Source organism: Sceloporus occidentalis, unplaced genomic scaffold (genome assembly GCF_023333645.1).
Source record: "Sceloporus occidentalis isolate IW3139 unplaced genomic scaffold, rSceOcc1.0.p SCAF_3, whole genome shotgun sequence".
Taxonomy (NCBI): domain Eukaryota; kingdom Metazoa; phylum Chordata; class Lepidosauria; order Squamata; family Phrynosomatidae; genus Sceloporus; species Sceloporus occidentalis.
In genome coordinates this window covers 139,579,661-139,603,345 of record NW_028316983.1, presented here as the reverse complement: position 1 = coordinate 139,603,345, position 23,685 = coordinate 139,579,661, and the positions used below count along the sequence as shown (strand labels likewise).

Here is a 23,685-nt window from a genome sequence, read left to right as displayed (position 1 = left end):
TTCTCAGATTTGTTTCTCTGAAGATGCCAGCCGCAGATGCTGGTGAAACATCAGAAAGAAACTCTGCTAGAACATGGCCACATAGCCTGAAAAACCCACAAAAAAACTATGGATGCCGGCCATGAAAGCCTTCGCCTTTACATTGCTAGATGGTTATTGCCATGATGACAGAAATGAAACAGGATTTTATTTTAAAACAACTAAACCTTGTGTCCTACAGATTAGTTTCCTTTTGTCTGACCAAAGGCACAAGAATTATATAGGTAACATGTTATTGAATAAGTCAACAGAACATATCAAAGCCCACAGGAATTATATCGCATTTGGGCTTTTAGAAATTCCATGTTTTATCTCAGCTTTCAAGCTTCTGACCCTCAACCTAAATCATATTTTGTTGGACTTTTTTTTTCCTGATGCTGCAACATATTTTGGACAGCAGATGTCAAACATTTATCCAGTAATGAGGAGGGAAAGACTGCTTGTCTGTACATGGATATTGGGGGTGGTGTGGGGGAGAGAGTGTAGCCTTAACAGACAGAGATACTTACCAAAAGTCACGTTCATATAGTGTGGAAAGGTCTAGTTTTCCTGCCTTTTTAAAAATTAATTAATTTAATTCACATCCTGCCTTTATCTCAGGGCTGTAATGCAAAACAGCTGATGATTAAAAAACAGGATAGCTATCCCAGTAAGCCATTTTTATAAAATACAGTTGAATCAATCATTATATTAAAAGAACAAATGGATTAAAATAATTTAAAAGCCCATAATACAAGGATATTTTAAAAAGTAAAGCCCCTTCAATAGTGAGTGCCAAAAGCTTGCCTAACTAAAATGTGTTTGGAGAAGACCAAAGAGACGAGCCTAAGGTTGTTGGATGTCTCATAACCTGGGAGCAGCCACTAAACAGACCTCTCTTGTAACCTCACCCAAAAGTCTGTGGGAATGATGGGCACAGGAGAATGGACTACTTAAATATCCTCAAACTTGGACTGGTTCATGTAGGGGAGTATCATCCTTCAAATAGCTTGGAGCCATGTTGTGTAGTCTTTATAAGCCACAATCATTACTGTGAATGGTGCCTGGAAATGCGATAGCCTGTAAAACTGTCATAATAAGAAAATTCTGTTCTGCTATTAGTGCTTTGTTTACAATTTTTCTTAAAGTATTTTCAACATAAGCGGCAATAATTACTCAGCTTGTATAGACACCCAGTCATGTGCACTTACACTGGTGTAACTGTTATAAAAAGGAATTTTAAAACACAAAAGGATGATGCTAGCAAAATGCCTCTCTCTCTCCCTCCCTCAACCTTGTGCTTCCAGTGACATTATAAAGATATAAGAGTGATAGGCCCTATTTGAATAATGCCATGGTATTGCTTCTGCTGGATAATGTAAGTACTCTCCTCCTGCAGTCTGAGTGCTACTTTAAAATACACACTTCCTTTAAATGATTTGGTTTTGTTCCAATTTCATTTTCTTTAGAGGTTGTAGAGGAAGTTACCATGTTTATGAATCATTCTGTTTAAAGGATTTATTTTAATTTAATCTTCTGAAAATGAATGCTCCTCAATATATCACTCAGGTACAGGGATGTTCATTTACCTTGGAGACAAAACAAAATGGCTAAGCTATGCCCTCTTAACAAAGCATAGCTGCTGACATATTTTTTTTTGGTCCTTAACCTTTAAAAAATAGAGGGGAAAATGCTACATGTGGCCTAAAACTGTCTTTAAAAGAGAAAGAGAGAGAGAACAGACCTGCTCATAATTGCAAAAGGTGCTTGGCAAAGTATATTCCCTTGTTCTTCATTATAATAATTCTCAAACAATGGAATGGGGCACACTAGTGAATTGCCACTAGATAGAATAACATCCATCAACTGAGGAAACCCCTTCTACATCTCTGGGCTTTCCTTCTTTCAGATAGGAAGATAGCCAAAACAGTGATACACAGGGGAATACAGGAGACAGGCTGCTCTGAAGTTGGGCAATTTTAAAATAACATTTATCCCTTTATTCTGCAGCTTCCCATTTTTCTGCCATGTGAACTCCAGTATTCACAGACACTCCATCCCCCTGCTTTTAGGAACAGCAAGTGCAAATTGGCTATATATGAAAGAACAGATATCCTTATAGAGATGCCATTTATTATTATTATTTATCTACACTAATGCTTTTATTTACATTGGAAAAATAAATCCTAGAGTGAGGTGTGCTTACAAATATAACACAGAAAAGAAAAGCTCTGCTATCAAAGGTTTAGGAAACACTGTCCTGTTCAGATTCAGACGTAGCACTATAAAGGATTTTTTGAAGGGCAGCAGGCAACAAATTGCATTTGAGGAGGTTTGGAGGAGGTTCTGGATAAGCCCATAGAAATACCCACCCACCCCGCCGCCATGCTGCTTTTCAGTGCTGAAAAGCACTGTTTTCTCTTCATTCAGTTGATTGCCTGTAAACTTTCAAATGCTGGATTTGACACTACAGAAATGTTAAATTTAGAATTTAATTTTCAAAATTGCATTTCCTAGTGCCTCTAAAGGTCCCTCCATTAAATTTGTCCATTGCTATTAGGCAGTTCAAGCCTTGAAGTTTCCCTGTTTAAATTATGAGGTGAAACAGACTGCCCCAAAAGGGCTGATTGGGGCTGCCCTGGCGCATGTGCCCATGACTCCAATCCGGACCTTCACTGGTGTTTTAAACCAGTTTCTGGAAAGGATTGATTTTTCTCCGTTCCTTTTCAAGCTGGCTCTTACTGTTTGAGTTGGCGTCAGGGCGGCTTCGGGGTGCATTTGGGGTGTGCATCATCTAAACACCATATCCCCAATGCAGCCTAAAGGAAGACCATTTGGCATGTCTGTTTCAGCCCTAAATTCTGTTTAGCATCCTCGAAATATTTTCACAACACAGGGTGAGCCTACAAAATTTTCAGACTATGACAATAAATAGAATACGGCTTCATTTAAATACTGCTTCATAATGAACTAACTGTATCTAAGCAGTTTACAACTGTAAGCTAATTGCCCCCAACAATCTTGGTACTCGTTTTAGCGACCTCCTCAGAAGGATGCAAGCCTGGATCAAGCTTGAGACCTTATGCTGGTATTGAACTCGCAACCTTAAGGTTTTGAGTGAGTGGCTGCAATACAGGCATTTAACCACTGCGCCACCAGGGCTCCTAGAATCAATTCTGTTGACAGTAAGATTGAACTATTTCATTACATGACACTGTAGGTTTTGTTATTTCCCAAGTGTAAAGAGTAATAAAAAATAAAACAACAGAAGATAAAAATTGAACTGAATAAACAGCCTATATATAGAACAAACCAAGAGTTAATAGAAAAGGAACAGTTCTTTTAATTTGTAAGGTTTGACTTGGGTGTAAGATTCATATCCTTCTCTTCTGACCCTGGAATATTATGTGGAAGGTTTCTAACTATTGGAACAATAAAAAAGAAAACCTTCCATTGAAGAAAATATTTTCTGTCAATGACTTATGAAAGATCTGAAGAATCTCTGTTGTGGATGATGAAAAATCTATAGGGCATGGGATAAACTGAGATAAAACCACAGTATTGTCAGTTTAAAAAAAATCTACTTTATAAATCTAGAGTCTCAAACTGCTGTCCATCTTTGGGTATAATAATGGGCCAGAATGATTGATATGTCTTGCTATGCTAACAAACAAGATTCTGAAGCCAGGTCTTGAGGTTGTTTTCCCATTCCTGATTAGTTATTGCTAATGCTTATTCATTATTTTCTGGTTAATTTATTCATTCTCCTTTGATAGGAGGAACAAAATTGAAACAGTTCATAAGTACGCAGTGGCATATCACCCCTGAACAATGACCCATAATTCCCACCAGTTCTGTCTTATTTTTGTGTCTAACTGTAAACACTGTGGCATAAATGCAAAAGAGGGCAGGGCATAAGTCCTTTCAGTGACTTGGAACATTTCAACAAAAAACATCTTTCTCACCTTACAAGACATCTGAAGTTATCCCCCTCTGAAAGGTTCAGGTGATCTGTTCTCATTTGTATCAGAGTATTCACGTTCACCCTCAAGTATTTTAGAAGGAGATTATTCTGTTTCAAAAAAGTGCTCCTCTCATACATCTGTGAGATTGATTCATTCAGTACTTTTCACTGCTGCTTTGTTTGCTGCCAGGTCTTTTGTCTTTCCATATTTATTATTTCCCATAAGGTTACAAGCTAATAACAATTTTAAACCCTTATCAATCAGATATCATTAGTAATGCTTAATGGGTATGATAATCTGGTTTTTAGAGAACTCTGCAGCGGACACGTATGGATGGGGTCAGAAATACATTTAGCATGGGGTGATTTTTACTTTTGTTTAGTGGTTAAAATGCCAATTCTGATGATAGGAAGATCAGAAGGTTGGCAGTTCAAGGCCTGAGTGCTGCATGATGGGGTGAGCTCCTGTCACTAGTCCCAGCTTCTGCCAACCTAGCAGTTCAAAAGCATGCAAATGCAAGAAGATAAATAGGTACCATTTCAGTGAGAAGGTAACAGCGTTAGGTGCAGTCATGCTGGCCACATACCACCAAAGTAGTCCTCATACAATACTGGCTCTTTAGCTTAGTAATGGAGATGAGCACCTCCCCCATGTCAAGGGATTACTTTTACCTTTTTAAAATGTCAACAGGTATGTATTTTTATTTTTTGCAGGAAGCGACAATATAAGTACAGCTGTGTTATTCTATTGTGCAATTTGTGATCAATCAGATGTTTAAACAGAGTGCTGCACACTAGATCAGATAATTGGTTATACTACCTAAGTGTATTTACTGCACATCACTAATTTTTTACTGTTGTGTGAGAAGGTAGTAGTCAGTCATTGGGTAAGTCAGATGTCAAGGAGCTGAATACTTCCAACCTATTTGTAAAAATAGGCCTTAGAGCAGAGATGAGGCAATTGTGGACTGTAGCTGTATGCAGTCCCCAAGGGTGTTTTTGTTTTGAGCATGCTCCTCCCCCAGGGCTCCCCAATTTGCTAACATTAAAACACATTTTCTTTTCTTTTCTTTCTTTCTTTTTTACTACTGATAGAGTCATCCAGAAGAGGCATTTTTGTGCCAAAGGGTCTCCCAAGCATCCAGAATTAGGAAGAATAGAAACTACAAATGGATCTTGTATCTATTTCCATTTTTTAATTTTTTGTGAATGGGGAATTTCTATTCCTGATATACCCCAAAGTGGGTCCTGTGGACCATAAATTGGGACGCAAATGATTGGAAGCTGCCCACCCCTACATTAGAAAAATGTTTTTAGATGTGAGTCCTCAAATATGTGCTGATTTAGAATAACAAATTTAGAAACTTGATAGAGTGAAAGTGTGACAGGTACAGATAGTTGCGTGGCTATTAGGCACAATAGAGTTCTACAATGTAGCAGCTTATTTTTTTTTAACATTGCAGCAAACTCACAGAATTGTCTCAATCATTTAGTGTGCGTGTGAGAGAGAGTGTGTGCACAGGTTCATGTATTTTTTTAATTAATAATTTTATTGTACAAATAAAATATAGCAAAAAACAAGATAGCCAAATTACATATCACAGTATCAAAAAGAAAAAAAACCAAACCACAAACAAAACATACATACAAACATATAAACATACATACACAATCAAAAATATTTAATTCTGATTTCTTCTAATTCCCTTTCTTCTAACCAACGTTCTTTTCCCTTTTCCTTCTCTAACCGCTATTCTTCTTCTTTCTTCTATCTTTCCTACATCACCCTTTCCATTTTATTCCATTATTTCCCACCTCTTCTCACTTTCTATCTTTTTCATGTATTGATGCTTCCTTAGTGAAGCTCCATCTAGAACTTCTTTTTATCTTGGATTAGAAAGCGTAGATATTTACCTTTATTTTACATTCTCTCTACTATTTGCAATAAAAATGCACTTTGCTCTTTCAAACCATCTACTGACATTTCTGTAACCATCCCTTTCTTTGTATTTGTTCAATAATCAAGGCAATGGGGTCCTGAAATGTCACGTATAATTGCTTGGAAACTCTCAGGGGTTATTGCTATATAATACAGATGAGATAAAATGAAAAAATGTACAAGAGTTTCTGATGTGTTATCTTCTCATGTGTACTTACATCTGATTCATATTTCCTACTTATTTAAAAATACAGTGACAAAATCTTGATGAAAAAAAATCTTCTGTTTCCATTTTATCCACAAGGCACTTTTATATGCAACTATTTTTTTATGTTCCAATTGTTCCATTTGTTGCATTTATCATAAGTCTTGTCTTTTATTGGAATATCAAATTATACTCTGAGGCCAGGATCCAGTGTTATACTTATTTACCCTAAATAAAATATTAAATACAGTGGACTCTTCTTTTGCACAGGCTTGCCATCTGTTAATTTGAGCTTTTGTGGATGGCAAGCCCTAATGTTTTAAATGGACGTGTGTGCACATGACTGTGCCAGCACATGTCATGTGGCCATAGGAAAGAAAGGGACTTCAGCTCCCGGTTTTTTTGTCATTTGTGAGGGGAGTCCCGGAAGGGATTCCCCTGCAGATAAGAAGAGATGACTGTATATATTTGACAAAATATACATAAATAAATACTTGTCCCAATACTGAGTGCTTAACATGTACATCAGCAAAAAGCAGATCTTCAAATGATCCCTTCATCTTAGTGATATTGCCTCAGTGATATAAGTGTGGGGCATAATGAACTAAAGAAAATGCGAAAAGGCCTGGGTACACTAGGAAAAGGTTTAGTTTTAATTTATTGTTTATTTTCATTTAGATTTGTACATACTATTGCACACTACTGTTTTCATGAGTCATTGTAAAGACCGCTATAAATATTACATGACAGTATATCTTCCTTGAAAGATAGATAGGATGGGGCTATTTACAAAAAGGAGTAGGTATTGACTAATTGCATCCAATCTTTCTGACTTCTTAAAGGATTAGATAAACAAAACAATTCAAGCCCCCTGTGGCTTGCTTCACCACCACAGATAAAGTAATTATTTTGTTTCCAATGCAGTACATTGAAAAATGGAAAAGAATCTTTATTTATTTTACATCCTCATAATCATTCACAGCATATACTCTGATAGGTGTGTGCTTAAAAGATTTGCATTACTTTGTTACTAATGCATCCATTTCACCGTTTGTTGAACAAATACCATATGTTCTCATAGCTGCTGAAAAGATTGTATATCATCTATGTCTGATGTATTTATAAGGACCTGAATGCTGTTTTGTTCTAGTTCTGTTGATAATTAAATTGACAATAAAATGAATTCAGTCTTCTACTGCTTAACATTATTGGTGTTAATTAAACAAAGGAAATAATTTGAGATTCATTTCTGTTGTTTTGGTTTTTTTCCTCTTTCTGTTTACATGCTTAATTTCCATTTATTTCATAAGGTTTACTCTTATCTACTGGGGATTGGATCCAGGACCCCTTGTGGATACCAAAATCTGTTTTGCTCAAGTCCCATTAAATACAATAGCATAGTAAATTGGTGTCCCTGGTATAAAATAGCAAAATTGTAGTTAAGTTTTTGAATTTTTTAAAAAGAATATTTTCAAACCATGGATGGTGGACTCTATGGATGCAGAATCTGTGGATATGGAAGAATGTCTCTTTTATTTGAATTGGTCATACATAGACATTTATTTCCTGTACTGAATCTCCCAGTACCCACATGGCTAGAAGAGGAAGGGGCCCCCTGCATGAATACCCTTCCATGCCATCTGAACTGAAGATAACAACCACAACATCTTGAACAAATGTGGGGCTATGACTAACATTATCAATTTTTGGTTCTTTCTTTCACCTATATGATTTTTAACACCTTCACCTGATAAAAAAGGCAGTAGAACTTCAAAACCTTGCAACATGTATAATGTTCATTTTGGCTGACCCAATAAGGGTATCATTTTGGGGGGGGAGGGAATTTTGGATGATACTGTACTTTGTGATATGGCCAACATTGCTACCCCTAGATCTGTATATAAATATTATTATTACTATTACTATGCCACCATTTTCCCAAACCTGGGACTCAGGTTGGCTCACAACATTAAAAACAGTACAAATAAAAGCATACAAATGCAATTAAAACATACAAATTAAAAGCATATAAATGTAATCAGCAACATTTTCTTACTGGAAGAGTTTCTTCACCTGTCAGTACCATTTTTAGGATACTCATCACATTCAAAATTCAGTGAGAATTATTTTTGAATAAACGTTTTTAGTCCCTACCACAACATATGGTAGACTGCAAATCTGTAATAGACAGAAGTTATATGAATGTAAGCATTTAGGCAAATATGTTAATAAGATAGAATTCTATGTACTTTTACAAGGGCCTGGCAAAGCTGTTCTAAGAAATTACCTCACAGTAAAGAAAAGCTTTTGGGTATCTGCAAGGTTACTAAATTGATATTTGCCAAATTAAACTGCTAACAAATAGTAATTAGACTGAAGTAGCTCTAATCAAAATTTAATTTCAAGGCATGAAAGTGGAAGGGAAAGCAAAATAGCAGAGGCAAAACTTGTTGCAAATGATATAGAATCAATCTTACTGATGGAAAACAACTACTCTCATGTTGCATCGTATTTTTTGCAAAAGCATATTAATCTTAGTGCCACTGTTACAGAGACAAGAAAAATGTATTCCCACATTTGGAAAGCTGATATGTTATAAAAATCAGAAAGTCTATTGAAGTTATTCAAGAGGCCTAAAATAATACAGAAATATGATTTAATATCCTCGAACAAATACATTCAAAATAGTATTATATTGTGGGGAGTGTTGACATAGTTTCAGAAAATGTTGCAAGATGGATGACCATTCAGCCCCCCCCCCCCCATTATATGTGGACGTGAAATTGGGTTGTATTGGTAACATAAGCTTTTGTAGACTTAAGTCATTAGATGCATTAGATGTCTCTATAGAGAACCAGTGTCTGCTCTCAGTAATGGACTCGATGAGGATGAACAAATTGAAAATTAATCCAGACAAGTCAGAGGTGCTCCTGGTCAGTCAGAAGGCAGACCAGGGAATAGGGACTAAACCTGTGCTGGATGAGGTTACACTCCCCTGAAATCTCATGTTCACAGCTTGGGTGTCCTCTAGGATTCAGATCTGAGCCTGGACGCCAAGGTTTCAGCTGTGGCCAGGAGTGCATTTACACAGTTAACACTAGTGCACCAGCTGTGCCTGTTCCTGGAGAAGTTGGATCTGGCTACAGTGATGCATGCCTTGGTTACATCCCGTTTGGACTATTGTAACAGACTTTACATGGGACTGCCCTTGGAAACTGTTTGGAAACTTCAGTGGGTGCAAAATGCTGTGGCCAGGCTGTTGACTGGGGCTGGCTACAGTGATCCTATCACTCCCTTGCTGAAACAGCTGCACTGGCTAGGGTCCATTTCCAGGCAGGATTCAAGATGCTGGTTTTGACCTTTAAAGCCCTAAACAGCTTGGGTCCAGACTATCAGAAGAACCACATCTCCCTATACAAGCCAGTCCGAGTGCTAAGATCGACAGAAGAGGGCTTTCTCTGAGTCCCACCACCTTCGCAGGTGTGGCTGTGAGGACTCAGGAGAGAGACTTCTCTGTGGCTGCTCCCAGACTGTGAAATTCCCTTCCACAAGTGTTTAGGTCGGCCCTCTCCCTGCTCTCTTTTTGACAGCAGTTGAAGACATTTTTATTCACACAGGTATTTGGTGGGTGAATTTTTCTTCAGTAATGTGGTGTTCTGTTTTAATGTTTTTTAATTGGTTTTAACTATGTTATTTTTAAATTATGTTTTAAAGTTAGCAATATTTAATTATCTTTTACCTTTTGTAATCGTTGTTTTAGTTCTACCTTTTTAAATTATTGTAACCCGTGTTGAATCCTATTGTGGGAGAAAGGCGGGATATAAATCCTTGAAATAAATAAATAAATAAAATGGAATAAAGTGCCTAGTCCACTCCATGCATCTGACTTAAGTCTACAAAAGCTTAAAACTTCCTTCTCTCAGTCTTAAAGGTGCCACAAAAATTACCTTACACATTGTAAAACCACTTAGGGAGTGCTTAAGTGCACTGATAAGTGGTATAGAAATGTACTTGCTATTGCTGTTACTAATATCCATTGCATACTGATCCAGAATTGCAGCTATGTCTTAAAATTCTTTTAAACATGTATATAGAGGATACTGCATAGTATTATGCTATACTGTATCCTCTAAAGCCAAGGTAAAAAATCTTTGGCTCTTCAGATATTATTGGGACTTCAGCTCCCATTAACATGTCAAGTAGTGAGAGATTATGACAATTCTAAAGGTATAGTGTGGGGGAATATAGACAGCTATTCTATTGAGGTTGTGTTTTTACATAAAAATAGAGAGACTGTCTCTATATCTGTAAGGTTGAGTTTCTCTTATCCAGAATTCTGAAATCCAAAATATGCCAAAAACCAAAACTTTTTTCATGGGTGGCTGAGATAGTGACATGTTGCTTTCTGACAGTTCAGTGTACACAGACTTTGTTTCATGCAGAAAATTATTTAAAATACTCTATGAAATTACCTTCAGCCTATGCATATAAGGTGCATATGAAACATAAATTATGTTTTTGTGGGGGTTTTGGGCTGTATGGCCATGTTCTAGAAGATTTTCTTCCTGACGTTTCGCCAGCATCTGTGGCTGGCATCTTCTGAAGACGCTAGCCACAGATGCTGGCGAAATGTCAGGAAGAAAATCTTCTAGAACACGGCCACATAGCCCGAAAAACCCACAAAAAACCATGGATGCCAGCCATGAAAGCCTTCGATTTCACAAACATAATTAATTTTGTGTTTCGATTTGGGTTCCATCTTCACTCTGTCTCATTATTTGTGTATATGCAGATAGGGATATTCCAAAAATTCCAAAATACTGTTATTTGGATTCAAAAAAAAAAAAAAATCCAAAATACAGAACACTTCTGGCCCCAAGCATTTTGGATAAGGGAGATTCAACTTTATGTAATCTAACCAATCTGAAATCTGTTTTGATGGCCTCTCAAGTCTACAAATGTTTGTTTTGTATTTCAAACAGAATGCCACTTCTCCTCTTATCTACTAGCCCATGGTGGGGAAAAGGTGTTGTCCAAGAAGAGTACCTTTCAAAAGAGTGGCTATTGTTTAACCTAGGCCTGCACAACATTTGGCCCATGGGCCACTTGTGGGTTGCCAGATTATTTTGAGTGGCCCCCAAATGCTCACCTCTCAAGCACTGGCGGTAACTCTTGTCATCCCCTCATTGAACCCCTTCCATACTACATCATACAGAATTTGTAGCAATTTTTTGTTGTACTAATTTAATTATAAATCATAATTCCTATATATCACTGAGTATAATGGTAATAATTGTGACATAAACAACTAGCAAAATTAAATGTATACCTTTACGTTATGCTATCATACACACAGAATAAATGTGTTTATATATACGTAGTTTCATGTGGTTAAGGTGAATATTTGGTAAAATATTATGTTTTTACAGAAAATTGAATATTTTAAATATTTATATTTTTTTAAAAAAATTTAAAATAAAAATTTGAAATTTTATTTAAAAAAACAAACCTGGGGCCTCCCTTTTGTCCTCCCACTGAGCCTCACTGCACTCATGTAATCTCTTCAGGATTTTAAAGGGATACAAGTGAATGCCACAGCCCATTTCTGCCAAAATGCAAATGTCTGAGGAGCAGTGGTGTCACCTGGAGCATGGTGAGTGGAAGGAGATGTTTGGGTGAGTCAGACAGCAAGAGGAAGGCCCTGAAGCAGAGTGCTATGAAGACCAGCAATAATATTTCTCTTGTCAGGCAGAAGGTGCCGCTGTGGCCAAGAGCTTTCCTGGCCCTGGGGCTGTGCAGAAGGCCCCAACTCAGGGAAATGCCCAAGGGACCTGGCACCGTGGGGCTACCGAAAAGTGGCAACAGGCTGACAGCTAGCATAGACACCATGGCTGCTTCAGAGCAGCAGCTTCCCCAGCAGGCTAGCTAGATGGCTGCGCCCATGGGGCAAAAGCCTCCACACTGACAGCTTGACCTGGAAGACGCCAGAGGCACAGGCACAGGCAGCATCCTCGTCATTGGGACCAGCCCATGCTGTGTGATGGAGGAAACACCAGGAGTCAGCAGGTGACTTGTATATCACAGGTATGTATGCAGGGATCGTAGCCCATTCTCCTACTGATTCCAAGTGAATTTTGTAGTTGCAGGCAACTGGATATAAACCATAATGTATCAGCTTTCTTTTACAATTAAATATTCCAGACAGAAATATATTGTTAAACCACCACTTCTGTGCTGTTATTACCATCCACACTTCAGTAATTTGCCCAGGAATTCTGCGAGAATAATTCTAACAAGAACTGGTTCTTTCTCATGCTGTCCTAGATCACTTAGCTGTATACTACTAACAGAGTACAGAGCACGTTATATTGAATTAGGTGTCCTTAGGTAAAGGATAAATTTACAGTTTTAGAACACACAGATTTGAATGAAACTATAAGAGGTGGTAGCAAATACTATTTTATGAGATTTGCTTGTGTTAGAATACAGAACTGATTGTTCTATATACAACTAATAGCTACTAGAAAAGAAAACAATACTGATTGCAAAGCTTTGACTAGTCTTAAATACTTGGTTTAGGTGTCTACCATTCCTAAAAAAAACAGATCAAAGAGCTCTTTGCCATGGTTATCCAAATACATCAAGTAGAAGGTAAAGGTGAAAAGCATGGTAAAAAGCACCTCCATGAGGAAGGATAATAATGCTGCTAGCACATCTGCACAAACAAAATACATGTCAGCTAGAACAAAAAGTGCCAGAAACAATGAACTGTCACAAGTGACCCTGACAGATTACTTGAGGGGAAAAAACATGCTCTGAGAAGTGGAACAATATGACTGCCGCTCTATAAACAATTGTCCTTGAAAGTTATTTATCAAGGAGGTAAAATAGCTCACTCTTCTGTCAGATTCATTCAGACTGGGAACTTAATTCTAAATGGCATACATTTAAATGGATTAGTGTGGAAAGAGAGCAGGAAAGAGAGAGGAATAGCTGAGGAGTGGGAGATTTTGTTGTGTAGATATTGTAACCCTACCAGCTTTGCTTTCCTGTGCTGGAAAGAGGCTGTGGGATAGCATTTTTTTCTGATATTGCTCCACGACAATTAATAGTCTTGGAAGAGAATATAAAATCTTGTAGTATAATCCTGTGCATATTTACCATGATCAGTGGAGTATACTCCCAGGTAAGAATGCCTGAGATTGCAGCCATAATCATAGCACATCAGATACACTGGTTAAACCTTACTGTGCCCTGTGTTTTCCAAAATAAAATCTAAATAATACAGTTACTGATCTTTTATCAGAAGATAACTATTCCATAGTTGAGGGGTAGCCACTTTGATGCACAACATCTAAAGTCTTGATCACACTGAGATAACGTTAAGGGTACCTCCTATGTTATATATTGCAGAGCAGACTTAAGCAAAGTGTAGCCTTTCAGATGTCATTAAACTGCAGTTCTCAGTATTCCTCACAACTGGCTTTGCTGGCTAGGACCTCTGGGAGCTATATAGTCCAAATATGTAGTGGCCCATGCTTATTTTTCACCCCTGTTGTAAAGGATTACAGGAGTGGAGGAACACAGATTTATTGAGCCCAAGATATTAGATTATTTTACACTCTTAATCTGTTCATTTGATTACCATCTGGAGTTGAGGGCAATGAAACAATGTCCTTAGCAGTGAGTCACTTAAGGGTGAGGTGCCCACTGGTTGGACCATGTCACCTCAGCTCACAAATCTAGTATTCTTGTTGACATTTGCATCATAGAATTTCTCCTTTGGAAGGACATAGTTGTATTTCCATGTCCGACAGTGTTTTTTTGTTTGCTTGTTTGTTTGCTTTGAAATGAGGGCTTTTCTAATTTCAGATTTTGCCATTTCAATAACTTTGTGCCTCAGGTAAGGTTGCAGCAGTTCAGTGTTTTCCTTTTACAGAAATGGTTAAGCAGGCAGAAATCAGTAAAGTAATTTGTCAATGGATCCTCTTTCAAAGCAATATGTTCTTACACATAATATACACCTCTAGTCAAAGTGTTGCTGTAGATATGGTGATGGATGAGTATCCATGGAATTCAGGCAGTAGAATTTAGGGGATGATTTTTCATCAGACTGAGGAAGAATTTCTTTTTAAAATGTTCTCATGCAATTCCTCAGCCTTAGCTGAATAGAGAAATTAGTGTTCCGATGCAATTGGGTTTGGGCTTTAACAATACCAACAGTACTACTTGGTCAGCAGATAGGAGATGGAATAATAACAGCTGTTATACTATGAGGAATGGTGAAATGAGATTGTCAGATAGGAGCTAACTTCTACCTTTTATCTAGCCACCAACCAATAAAACATTTAGATAACCAAACTGTTGTTGATCACTATGTAAAACCACTGTGACAAGAATTCCTTGGGATGATTTGATCCAAGCACACAGGAATGTCCTTACCCATGTATAAGATGTTTAGACTGCTTTTCTAAAGAGGATCTCTCTTTAAACCCCCCCATCCTGCCTTCAGCAATGTTACTCAGTTTCTATATGCACTTGTGTCACTTGGTGGGGGGGGGGGGGATTCACCCACTACACTATACTAGGTGAGAGTACTGAGTAACTGTCATTGCTGAGTTTGCCGCTGGGAGGAGAAAAGGATTGAGTTTCTAACAATGTTGTGGGAGGTGGGGCAGGAAGAGCAGAAGTGTCTTTAGATGACTTCAAGGAAAGCAAGAGAAATCATAGGGATTACATGCCCTAAAAGTTGAAACAATTTCTGCACTGAAAGCAGAATGCTGAAAGCAGACAACAGGGTCAAAGGCAATTTTGGGCCTAATGACTGGAAAGGAATCATCTATGATAAATAGGGAAGAAATGGGAGAGCATTTAGAATGCAGTGAAGAGAGACAGCAAACAAAAAGGGCTCATTGCTTTCTAATAATATTGAATTAGTAGTGATGTTAAAAAAATTAAAGCAGGATGTGAAGGAACATAATATATGAATCTAAAGTATAGAAATCTGGATGGAAATGTATGAGACAGCTTTAATGAAATGTTACCAGTCCTGATACCCTGCTCATCTAACAAAGATAGGAAAGAAGAAAGCAATGACATTTTGCATTGTAAAAGGCATAAAAACATTTAATAAGAAAATGGTATTAGCTAGGCACTGCTACCATTGTTAATTAGAAAAATGTATCAAATGAGGAAGCAGTGAAAAATGAGCAAGCCATTTATAAAAGAAGCATCAGTTCATCAAAGTACAAGACTGTGAACATACTGAAATGACAGTGTTTTATACAACAGAGCAAATGAATGGAGTTGTGATGAATGAGGAAAAGTTAAAGGACTGAATTCATATTGAGAATAGCCAAACAGAGTTGATAAGTGTTCTCTGCTAAATATACAACTCAAGAGTGGCATATTGAGGATGAAAGAAAATAGTAAAAAGAAAGCTTGTACCATTTGCTTCATATTTTAGATTGAATAAAATCGCCAAATTTTTCTCAATTCTATCCCAGTTCTTTTCATGTACTAAATTCTTTTCCATGGCACTCACATATAACTTAGTGAGGGGAATGATACCTATTCAGCTTTATGATTTTGTACTGCTTGTAATTTCATATATATATTTTTTTAAATCCTTTTGTTTGTATGGTTGACCAATGTATACTACAAATAAAATCTTAGGTATTCTTGTTGCAAGCTAAATTACCCAATCCCCACCCCACCCCCATTAGATTTGCCATAGTAATAAGCTATCTAGACAAAATCATTCAAATCTATTGAGCTGGGTGCTGTAATTGTTTCAGTCACAGTGGATGTAAATTTGCCTCCTGCTTTTTCAGTGATAACCAATACCTTTTTATTTGTGCAGCGTGAGGAGGTGAAAAGGAGTCTTGACTGTGTGGGTAAAGTGGATGGTGAATGCCCCTCTTTAGCAAGGCAGTTCTGATGCACCTAAAAGAGACAGTGATATGATTTGGGCTGGGGGGGAAATGTCCCTGAACCACACTATGTTGTTGTTGCTGTTGTTGTGTGCCTCCAACACATTTTTTACTTATGGCAACCCTAAGACAAACATGTCATAGGGTTTTCTTGGCAAGTTTCTTAAGAGGAGGTTTGCCATTGCCATCTTCTAAGGCTGAGAGAGGGCAACTTGCCCACGATCACCCAGTTGGTTTTTATGCTTGAGCTGGGAGTCGAACCCTGAACTTCCAAGTCATAGCCCAATTGTTAAACTGCTACACCATGCTGGCTCAGTTATTGGATACTTACCAGACAGCTTCTAATATTCTGATTTCAGGCAAGGTACTGGATCTGTGTGATATCATCACAGTTCTAGCGTTGAAATGATGAAAGAGACTATCTAGACTATTTTCAGTTTGGCTTCAGGTCTGATTATGAAATGAAGAAAGTTTTGGTACCCTTAGTTTACAGTCTGCACTGACAATTGGGCCAGGGACATGTGTCCTACCACCAGCCATGAACTACCTCTTTGGTATGGAGGCACGTTTTTGGGTGATATTGAACTTTATCGCACAGGGCTCCCAGGGACCGCTCTCAGAACGGAATGGGCCTGGAATGAGTGAGGGGATGCATTTTATCACACACACAAGTCCCTCACTCCTTCCGTTACATTCCCCATCCGTTCCAGAGGAGGAGATTTTTGAGAACTGTTCAAAACAGTTCTCAAAAATTTCCAGTTCTCTGGAACGGACTGGGAACAGAAGGGCAGGGAACGAAATGAGTGAGGGACTCTGTATGCAGTAAAATGCGTCCCTCACTTGTTCCGTTCCTTTCCTGGCTCCTTTGGGACAATTCTCATCGCATCCCAGGAGCCCTTTGCAATAAAGTCCATTATTTTTCCCTGGAGAGATGGGTTCAAAAGGTGGTGATAGGAGATTCCTCTTTGAGGGCATGGCTGTAGACTTATGACATCCCTCAGGATTCTTTCCCCTCCTCTTTAACGTTCACATGAAACTGCTGGGAAAATTTATCTGTAGTCCTGAGGTCTAGTACCATCAATATGCTGATGACATTCAATTCCTCTCCATTCTAAATTGTTTTAGTTCCAAAACTATGTGTGGTGTTAGTAATGAGCTGCATAATGAAAAGAACTGATAATACACAGAGATTCCTCTTATAATTTGAAAGGAAGATATCATGGAATTACATTCCTGCTGAAAACACACAATTTGGGTGGGCCCCTTGAGACTGGATACCCAGATTGTGGGTATAGTTAAATCTGTTGTGCCATCTGTGTCTATTTCTGAAGGTGTCTGATCAGGCCATTGATACATGCTTTAATTAATCTTTTACTGTGATATGCTCCACATGGACTTGCCTGGAAAATACATGAGGAAAGTACATTGGATAGAAACAAGAGTTAGGCAAATACATTGATGCAACTGACCATATATTGTAAATAGTTGGCTTCTATAAAATGCATGCTTAAGAGTAGCTAAAGCAGTATGACCTTTTGATAACTGGATCCCTTGTTGGGAGAAAGGCAGAATGTAAATTAATTAAATAAAATAACGATAAAACAAATAAATAGTGTGTCTTTATCTTTCCAACATTAGAATGTGTCTTTTTGCACTCAAAGCTCGTGTCCAAATGGTATTGCAGTTGTCAATGCTGCTCACAGTCATGCTGTAGATAAGATTGCAATACTGAAAGTAGTCATTTTTTTAAAAATCTGGACCTTCAGTTGATCCAAAGCATAAGTACTACAGTTCACCTATTTCTTTTATAGAATGGTTGTCTTGTAATCATCAAATTAGGGTTATGCCATAGATTTATTTTAGCATGACCACATAGATAATATTTTAATTGCCTCAGATGTTGCTGTCAAATAACCACAGTACAACATGTTGGAAGTAAGGCCACAACTTTATTTGCAAACAATTGGTAAGGTTGGCACAAAGCATAAGGTCAGGATCTCTGCAATCAAACCACCCGATGTAGTCTGATTATCCAAACTGGGCACCCACCTGGTGCTTGGGATGACCTAGGGGCTAAGGAACACAACTTGACCGCAAACCTTGTCTTGTGTTCACCAATTCACAAAGCCCCTAGTCACCGGGAGGCGCTCCTGCGTTCTGGCCCCCGCAATGGCCAAACGCCTGCCCTATTCGCCCCCGGGTACCTATTGACTCCCAAACCAGAGCTCCATAGCCCTGGTACCACAACGTGCAGATCCTGGCCTATGCTGCCGCCAAGTTGTGACTAAAAACCACCTAACAACAGTGGTGGGCGGGCGGGAGAAGCACCAAGACTTGCTCCCTTCCACAGCTTGGCTCCGCTCTGCTCGAAGCCAAGCAACCGACTGAGGGAAGGGGCCAGCAACATGGCCTTATATAGGCCTAGGCCCCTCCCTCCCTGCGTGCTGTGCGGGGCCCCGCCTCCAAGGCCCAGCCCACCAATGGGCAGCCTTGGAGGACCGGAAGCCCCGCACCAACGAAACTGTCTCCCAGAGCGTCGCGGAGCGGAAGGGCCGCCCCTTCCGCCCCCGCGCACCAATAGGGAGCCTGGCAAGCCCCAGAGCACTCTGGGGCTTGTAGTCCAGCCACATCTAGTGGCAAAACGGTCTGCCCGGCGAGGCAGGCGACCGTTGCTTGTCAAGATATTGTACTACAAGGAAGCAGAGATTACAGGAACACCATCCCTTCCTTCTTTAAATCAACCAAATCAAACTTAAAGTAGTCCATCCATCCAAAATTAATTTCCAAGTAAGTTGAATCCTAGGTTGCTTATGAATAACTATCTGAATCAAGTTCATTTTTGCTAGTTATTTGTACAAATCAAGAGGATTTGTGAGGTGAATAATAAGCTGGAATTTACGATAGCTGGAATAATATAGTCTCTATACAAATCTGTGTTGTGGCCACTAAATGCTACACAGCACAGTGCACCCATGCCATACGTGGGTGCACTATACATGGCTTTCAGCTTATGCTGAAGCTGCACAACAAAAAGGATGAATGGCGTGCCACGAGCATGAACCCCATTATATTGAATGGGGCTTGAGCATACGCACTTTTCGCCTTACATGGGGAGGGGGGCTCCCCTGTGTAAGGTAAGCGACCAAAGTATTCCAGTTGTGGTTGGAATACTGTGTAATGTTTAGATGATGCATCTTAGAAAAAACAGAAAAAGAACAAATGGAAGAAATGACAATCCAATTGTCAGAAGACTAGAGCAACTCCTCTCAGAGAGAAGACTACCATGTTCGGGGATTTTTAGCTTAGGAAAATAGATAAGAAAAAAGGTATATAGCAAGGGGCTATAAAATTATTCATTCTGTAGAGAAAATAGATATGGAGTTTTTTTCCCTCCTTCTGTCTCATAATACTCGGATCTATGAGTTTCAATGTGCCGATAATAGGAAGTGCAAAATTCATTCTCTTTGTTTTCTTAAATGCTGTGGAGCTACCTTGAGGAAAGTCAGTTTAGTATTGGTTGTGAGAGGATGTATAGTGCAAACTCAATGAGAAAGATGCATTTAAAGAACACCTGGAAAAACAGACATAAGATGATGGGCAGCTGGCATGGATTCAGGCAGAAAAGGTCATGCTGAACTAATCTGCTAGAGTTCTTTGAAGATATTACTGCAAGGAAAGATAAGGAAAATTTAGTAGATGTAGTATTGTTGTATTTTCACAAAGAATTTGACAAGGTTCTACATCAGAGACTAATGCCTTAGGTAAAGAACTCTAGTATTAGATGAAGATGAATGTGCTGGGTAGGAAGACGGCATAGGAAGTGGAAAACAATGCAGGTATAGACTGAAGCTTTTGAAGTTGTAAAATGATTATATATCATATACCCCAGGAATCATGACCCTGGGCTCCTTTATTAAACTGTTTAAAATCTGTCCAAAAGTGACAGAGTGAGTTTTCTTCACATTTGCCACTGTTTAGATATATATTTCAACTAAGAAAGAATGTTGTACCATCCTCTCTGAAAGCATGTATTTGAGTTGATGTCACAATGATGTCTTGAGCTTATGCACCTTATCAATAAAAAATGTCTGTAAGAATAACAGGCATTCACTAAAGAAGGTGCCAGCTAGGATCTTCTCTTGGTCAGTAGACAAAAGCCTTCCACTGATGCTCTCTCTCCCAAACTGTACTCATGTGCTGGACACAAATGTAGACAAAAAGTCCTGAATATTTATCTACCTGAAATTTGTCTTTTAGATGTACATATGAGTGATCTATATGAAAAGTAAAATAGATTCCCATTGTAATCTGATTACAGTGTAACAGGAAGAGTATGCAAAGCCTCCTTGAATATACTAGTATTCAATATCCAGATGCATCTTTTCTTACTCTGACATCCCCTCTGTGTGTATGTGGCTCCATGGGAATTTCCTTATAATACTTTCAGGGGCCTCTTTGCATTTAAACACCTCACTATGTTGATGGCTATATATACTCATGTATTAGTCTAGAAATTCTAGTCAAAAATGTCCCCAAACACTTGAGTTGACTTATCCACAGCTCAATGTAAGTAAGTACTGTAGTTTAACTCATATTTTAATAAAAGGAACCATCTCCAGGTGAAAGGCAGTCCTGGAAGCACTGACCCAGTCCCCTCTTCTCTCAAAGCCATCCAGCTTTTAGAGTGAGCATAAACAGTTATGCCTGCTGGAATTTTGTAAGTTCTTTGGCATTGTTTCGCTTTGCTTCACCCTTTAGATCCTTTGTTATATACTCCTAAATTTTAACCCTTGACTTATCCACAGCTCATGCCAAAATCCATAATTTGGGCCCCAAAATCTGACATCAACTTCTACATGAGGTTGACTTATGGTCGAGTATATATGGTGATGTACTGAAATAGGCATGGCTTCCCTCCTCTATCTCTTTAGACTGAGTGGTTGAGGGAACTTTCCATTTGTCAACTAATCTGTTTCTGTTTGGGGTCCATTTATCACCTTCTGGCCACTTTGCTGTCCAATGTGTGACCATGGTGAAATTCAGACAGGCAAAGTTATATACAACACTCCACTTAAGCATTCTTAAGCTGAAATTTCAAGTTATTGATTATGGGAGAATGAGTAGGCTCTCTAGTAATCTTTTGGGGCTGTTTATTATATGCAATTTAGATGTACACACATATACATTTTCCTTAGCGAAACACAGATATATTAATGTCTGGGCACATTGCTCTCATCACATTACGTTATATTGCATGGAAGGCATCATAAACTCATTATGTTACAGTCTATGGCTTAAGATATTACACTTTCTTAAGCATTGAACCTTTATCTCATGTGCATCTCTATAGCATGCATCTCTGTAGTTAACACACATGAGAACATTACCATCTTAAACAATATTACAGATCTATTTAGCCACAAAAATACCATCTCTTCTGTTGTGGAGCAATACATCTCTAAACAGGCATCTGTGGACACACACGCTTCCAAGGCTAACATGCTTGAGTATTACTATGGACCTTACCTCACAGGGCTCCTGGCACGGGACGAGGTCCAAAAGGAGCTGGGAAGGGAATGGAATGAGTGGGGTATGCATTTTACTGTACACAGGAAGTCCCTCACTCATTCCGTTCCCTTCCTTTCCATTCCCAATCTGTCCCAGAGGAGGTGATTTTTGAGAACTGTTCTGAACAGTTCTCAAAAATTGCATCCTCCAGGACAGATTGGGAATGGAAAGGAAGGAAACAAAATGAAACAAGTGAGGGACTTCTGTGTGCAGTAAAATGTGTCCCCTACTCGTCCCCCACTCATTCCCGGCCCCTTCCATTTCATTCTTGTCCCATTCCGTGGAGCCCCTGTGTGGTAAGGTTCTATATCTTGCTATATCTAGCAGCATTGATTACATGTCTATAAACATTCATAATGAGTATCCAATACTATTGGAATGGGAAATATATTTATTTAGCTTAAGCTAGATGGGAACAAAAAAAATCTGTCTTCACAGCATAGTCTATCCTTATTCACCTTTATCTGGGTAGTTTATTAATTAGAAAGAGCACAGCTTGGAGTTGCACTGAAACCTTCCCCGCCTGCACTGCCCCCCCCCCCCCCGGTGCAGCTCCACTTCACTTGTTTTATATTCTTCCTAACCAAATTGATTGTAATCAGTTGACAAAATTTGTTCAATGAGACAAAAGATCTCAAGTGAACTCGATTTATATCAATGCTCCTTCTTTCAATCAGATTTTTGTAGATAACATAAATAAGCCAGAGAGTGTCAGATCTTGGGTTTTGGCTGCCTTCCATCAGATTTTATTACCCAGAGGACTGCATCAGCCAGAGCATGTGGCACCTGCTCTGAGTTTATTGTCATTATTATCGTCATTGTCCACTCATATCTTTGTTTACAGTTACAGCTGAGTAGGCATTCTGCTTGGAACTAAGATGTCTCTGTGTTTTTGGTAACATAATACAAAGAGAATGCTATTTTATATTTTATATGTCATTAACCCATTATTTTATGTTTTGGCATCTTATATTCAGCAAACCCAAATCAGTGCTTAGCTTATACATTCCAAATTTTTTTGATACTCTTATTTACTGTACTTCAGAGCAAAATTAATACTGCCACTTGGGTCGAAAACACACAGCAGAAATAATCTAGTTTGAGACCACTTAAACTGCTCTGGCTCAGTGGTAGGGAATCTTGGCAACTGTAGTTTGCTTTGACACCAGAACTCTTTGACAGAGAAGGCTCAATGTCTTACAAAACTACAGTTCTCAGAATTCCCCAGCATTGAGCCAGGGCAGTTAAAGTGGTCTCAAACTAGATTATTTCTGCAGTGTGTTTTGGACTTTAGATAATAAACTAGATTGGTGTAGTTCTCGAGTAACCTCTGAGATTCTGTATATACTTGTGTATAAGTTGACTTTATGTATAAATTGAGGACAAAGTTTTGAGCCAAAATTATGGATTTTGCTGTCACCCACAGATATGTTGAAGGCAAAACACAAAGATATGCAACAACCAAATCTTTTCCTTTCATTTTAAAAATGTGTAGAAGGAACATACTTAGGGAATAGAAGACCCAATTGTGTCCTGTTGCTCAATATTACAACAACAAAACAAGAGAGCACCCTTATGTCACAAAAATATTTTCAAAATTATGTATGCTACCATGAGAACTAGGAGCTCATCTTATGCTTGAAGACAATCCCAACAAATATCTCATATGTTTTGCTTTGTACAGTCAAAGGAACAGGGGTTTTACATCTGTATTGGACAAAATATGACAATAACAAATACTGCATGTGAAATGAAACTACTTCTGATTGTTAAAAGGGGTGAGTTAATTCATAAAGAGTAAATATAACTGTTCATTCCAAGTTGGGAAGAGGGGGGACACCCTGTAGTTTCTTCAGATTTTCAAATAAAAAATGGGCTTTTAAAAATAAGCCTATGTTCAGAGTATTTCAAAGAACCTAGATATCTCCTTCTGAAGAAGGGCCCTGAGGATATTAACATAAGATGGGAAATGGAATTAAGGAAGACAGCAAGTACTTCTCTGACTTCTCCTGCCCAGACATTTGCTCATCTAGAGTGAAGGAAAAGCATGCAGTCTGAT

The 23,685-nt window shown here is 38.5% G+C and overlaps 1 protein-coding gene across 8 annotated transcripts in view; it reads left to right on the top strand.

The window, feature by feature from the left end:
• The window catches only part of CTNND2 (catenin delta 2), a 662,387-nt gene that overhangs the window by 140,849 nt on the left and 497,853 nt on the right, over positions 1 to 23,685 (top strand). The gene's annotated exons all lie outside the window — the stretch shown is intronic.